This window comes from Apodemus sylvaticus, chromosome 20 (assembly GCF_947179515.1).
Source record: "Apodemus sylvaticus chromosome 20, mApoSyl1.1, whole genome shotgun sequence".
In the NCBI taxonomy this organism is placed as follows: domain Eukaryota; kingdom Metazoa; phylum Chordata; class Mammalia; order Rodentia; family Muridae; genus Apodemus; species Apodemus sylvaticus.
Genome location: NC_067491.1, coordinates 19,324,538 through 19,330,017, shown reverse-complemented (window position 1 = coordinate 19,330,017; position 5,480 = coordinate 19,324,538).

Below are 5,480 nucleotides of genomic sequence, written 5' to 3'. Positions count from 1 at the left end.
ACTTTTATGAACCCTTTTTAGAGAACAGATTGTTATTCTAAGTCTACAAACTATTCAATGGCTTATGTGAATGGTTATATAATCAGCCAATATTTTTATAGTTCTCTTTTTACATTTCTTAATTTTTCTCAATATTAACACAACAATAAAATATTTCAGGATGTAACCAGAGGCTATCCAAGCATTTTGAATGTCCACATATTAGAAGGCACAGAATCAATGATGGAAAGACAGCTCTATAGGTAAGAATACAGAATTTTCATGCAAAGGAACTGAATTCACTTTCCAGAACTCAGATCAAGGGGTTTATAACCACCTGTAACTCCAGCTGTTACAGGGCCACACACAGCTATAAAGTAGTCCCTGTACTGTGCTCCTTTCAGTGTGTAGACCAAAACCCCCAACATATATGTAATTGCTTGACAGACTGTCACATCAGTTTGACCATCTACCCTGCTTTATATGAGTGTCAAAAAAGGAGGAAGAGAGGAAATGTTGTCATGGAGATACTATAGCAAATTATGAAATAAGAATTGATGCCCCCTCTGACCTTTTGGAACACCTGCACTCATGTACATAAACATACACACACACACACACACACACACACATACACACACACACATTTATAAGATAAATCTTTTAAAGGCACAGATTCAAACAGATTCAAATTGCTTTTGCTTATTTCTAAACAGTCACCTGCATAATTTTAGAAACTTAACATAGACTTTCCAATCTCTACCTAACTGACACAGCATGGAATTTGTTAGCAGGCATTAAATAATACCTTTAGGAGGACTTACATACACACAATGTCTCCCAGGGCCATATCCTAGAACTTATCTACAAGACAGATACATGCTGGTCAAAAAACTCTCAGATGAAGAAGCTGTTGACCCAGACGTCCTACTACAATGCTACCTGATGCTTAGTTACAATTCTGCAATGATCCACATGAGCTAGTCTTCAACAGATCTCAGTAAGCATTCTATAAAGTCAATTGTCTGTCCTGGATTAATGGGTTGCTCTGTGAAATCGCAACCACTGGCTTTTGGTACCATAAAACAAATTATCGGTGTCAGTTGACTAAGAATTGCCCACATTCCAGAACCCGGTCCCTCCTCTGCCTTCAATGACTCAGTGCCTGCAGTCCAGTCATTCCTATTGGTGAATGTGACAAGTTTCCACCATTGCCACTGTCACCATATCATCCCTGTGTGCATACTCCCCGTATTAACCCCGTCATCACAGCCTGGTCTACTCCTGTTTCTATCCCCCAATCAGAGGCAGCCATTTTGCAACACCCCACCCCACTCCCTGCACCAATAAATTTGTTGCATGAGGTCTATTGTGTGGTGCAATTTTTCTGGTCTTCTTGAAAGTACTTATAGGATTCCCAACTGAAATGGATACATCTAGCATGACTGGATCTAAATTGTAAAGCCTTCCACAACAGTGTGGAAGAGTCACAGTGGCTTCCTTTATCCTTGGCCCTGCTAAATCCCAGGAACTCCATGACTCCTTCATTAAATGGATCATATCAGATTCCCCAAAGACCCACTCATGCTTCCAAATGAACAACTTTGAAGACTATCCTTCCAGTCTATAAATTATTGGTCTCCCAGAAACTTCATCAGTGTGACTAGCCCTGGGTTTTTATTAGGTTTTGCTTCTGTTTTTAAATCAACATTTTTAGCAGAGCTTCTTGGGCACCTGCACTGCCTGTTTACCAAATCTTGCCATTTTGTATGCTGTCAGTACTGAAATAAATGACTGCGCATTCGTTTGGAGTGGTAACAGAACTGTAGGTGTGGAGGCCCATGCTGGAGGCTCTATATCACACTGAGGATGCTGTCTTAGAATGAGAAAGATTCAGTGTCCACCATTCTTCATTCAAGATAGACCATCCACTTTTAAGATCTAAAATACTATTAAAAACCTAAGTGCATCCTTGAATATGAGTGATGTATATCCTAAAATGAGTTGTAGTATTAGGCTGCTATTTATACCTAAGTAAAAAGCAGCTGTTTATGTGTCTTTATAGTAGTCATTGGAAATCATTGCACTAAAGAAGACTCGTTGATATTCCAGACACAGACAGATATTATATTATTTATTCACTCCTTTATCCCTGCATACCAGGTTTTAGCAAAGCTAAGGTTTCATAACCCTCGTTTTACTGAAAAGGAGAAATGAGTAGTGATACAAATAAGTTGGTTTGTAACAAGACTTTTTCTTGACCTTCATGAGATGCGCATCTAAATAGGGAAGGATGCAGCAGCTGGCGACATAGCCAAAGGAAGCTGAGTTTGTATGAGCTGAGTGGGCAGATACCAAGGCCGTGGAGAACAAGCTAAAGTTCTGTAGAGCCAACTGTCAACTTGAACACCAAAGTAAACTGTGGGCCTGGTTCTCTCCTCCCAAAGTCTTTCCCAATATTCTTGATTTAATCTTTCCAGCTTAAAAAGTAAAGGTCTGTTATTCTTTCTAATTCTTGATTTATGAGATGATGTTGCAGTGTTGAGTGGTTTTCGCTGGACAACTGTACAGGAACTAAGACACCAACTGCCAGATCCCATGCATTCACTCCCACTCATCATGGTATCCAACAGTCTCTATTGTGACCCATCTTCCCCACTGGCATAGTTTAAAGTGCTCTTGAAATCCTATAACCTTACTATTACTACCACAGTTTGCCTTAGTTTCCAATGGGGAAACAGAGAAAATAAGTGATAAATTGTTTTGTCTAAGACATCTTTCTGGCTGAGAAGAAGAAATTCCCCTTCTGAGACAATGCCAGTTGTTTTAAGGACCTATTTTCATGATGATTTTGTCTTCTTAAAAGAACTGAAAAACAGTCCAGTTTTATTCAAACATCAGTGCAGTAGAATGAATTTATATGTGACTATAATGAACTACATTTGCTAAAGACACTGAACTACCAACTACTGAAACTTTTTCCTCCAAATCATAATAGCTCTAATTTGCACAATCTTCACATTTGTCTTACCAGTTCTTCTGACTCACATATAAACAATGTAAGTCATTGCTGCCTAATTTCTGCATATCCTTGCTTTCTGGAAGAACTGTATCAGGAGCCATTGCTGTTAATCAAGTTCATCAAACATTCGCACATCTGTTCCTTGGCCACAATTTCATTCTGTTTGTCTTCATTATCCCTCTTTTTGGATTATTTACTTTCTATTATAACATTTATTTTCTATGCATAATATATCCTTAAACTATTTTTACCTTTTACTATTTTAAATTTTACTATTTACATTTGAGGTTAAGTTCTTAGAAACAATATCAGTTACATTTTTTCTAGTAAAACAGTCAGTAGCAGTTGAAGCATTTTTACATATTTTAATTATGATATAAATGCTAGTTCTATGTTTCATAAGCTGCCTGTGATAGCTAATTTGTGGGCCCATTGTCTGAAGTAAGGGATAGCTGGGGAAATATAATTTCTGTTTGTATTAACAGTGCTTTCGAAACCGTTAGTATTTAACTCAGTAAGCCAAAAAGAAATGGACAGAGGAAGGGGAATCTTACTCATTCCTTCTTTCTTTTTTTTTATTTGATATATTATTTATTTACATTTCAAATGATTTCCCCTTTCCTAGATCCCCCCTCCCATAAGCCCTCTTCCCTCTTGCTGTTCCCCCATGCACCCCTTCCCACTTCCCTTGTCTGGTATTTTCCTACACTGCTGCACTGAGCCTTTCCAGAACCATGGAACTCTCCTTCCTTCTTCTTGGACATCATTTGATATGTGGATTGTATCTTGGGTATTCCAAGTTTTTGGGCTAATATCCGCTTATCAGTGAGTGCATACCATGTGTGTTCTTTTGAGAATGAGTTACCTCACTTAGGATGATGTTCTCCAGCTCCACCCATTTGTCTAAGAATTTCATGAATTCATTGTTTCTAATGGCTGAATAGGACTTCATTATTTATATATATATATATATATATATATATATATATATATCTCACATTTTTTTATCCATTCCTCAAGTGAGGGACATCTGGGTTCTTTCCAGCTTCTATTATAAATAGGGCTGCTATGAACATAGTGGGGCATGTATCCTTATTGCATGCTGGGGCTCAGGCGTGGTATAGCAGGGTCCTCCAGAAGTGCCATGCCCAGTTTTCTGAGGAACCACCAGACTGATTTCCAGAGTGGTTTTACCAGCTTGCAACCCCACCAGCAGTGGAGGAGTGTTCCTCTTTCCCCACATCCATGCCAGCTCCTGTTTTCTCCTGAGTTTTTAATCTTAGCCATTCTGACTGGTATGAGGTGAAATCTCAGCATTGTTTTGATTTGCATTTCCCTGATGACTAATGATGTTGAACATTTCTTAAGGTGCTTTTCAGCCATCCAAAGTTCTTTAGGTGAAAATTCTTTGTTTAGCTCTGTACACCATTTTTTAATAGTGTTATTTGGTTTTCTGGGGTCTAACTTCTTGAGTTCTTTGTATATATTGGATATTAGCCCTCTCTTGGCATGTTAGATGCAGGGTTGATGAAGATCTTTTCCCAATTTGTTGGTTGATTTGTCCTTTTGACAGTGTCCTTTGCCTTACAAAAACTTTGTAATTTTATGAGGTCCCATTTGTCAATTCTTGATCTTAGAGCATATGCTATTGGTGTTCTGTTCAGGAACTTTCCCCCTGTGCCCATGTCCTCAAGGGTCTTCCCCACTTTCTTTTCTATTAGTTTCAGTGTGTCTGGTTATATGTGGAGGTCTTTGATCCACTTGGAGTTGAGCTTACTACAAGGAGATAAGAATGGATCAATTCGCATTCTTCTGCATTCTGACTTCCAGTTGAACCAGCACCATTTGTTGAAAAAGCTATCTTCTTTCCACTGGAGGTTTTCAGCTCCTTTGTCAAAGATCAAGTGACCATAGGTGTGTGGGTTCATTTCTGGGTCTTCAATTCTATTCCATTGATTCACCTGCCTATCTCTGTACCAGTACCATGCAGTTTTTAACACTATTGCTCTGTAGTATTGCTTGAGGTCTGGGATACTGATTTCCCCAGAAGTTCTTTTACTGTTGAGAATAGTTTTAGCTATCTTGGGTTTTTTGTTATTCCAGATGAATTTGAGAATTGCTCTTTCTAGCTCTATGAAGAACTGAGTTGGGATTTTGATGGGAATTGCATTGAATCTGTATATTGCTTTTGGCAAGATGGCCATTTTAACTATATTAATCCTTCCAATCCATGAGTATGGAAGATTTTTCCATTTTCTGAGGTCTTCTTCAATTTCCTTCTTCAGAGACCTGAAGTTCTTGTCATACAGATCTTTCACTTGTTTGGTTAGAGTCACCCCAAGATACTTTATATTGTTTGTGGCTATTTTGAAGGGTGTCATTTCCCTAATTTCTTTCTCAGCCTGCTTATCCTTTGCGTATAGGAAGACTACTGACTTGCTTGAGATGATTTTATAACCAGCCACTTTGCTAAAGTTGT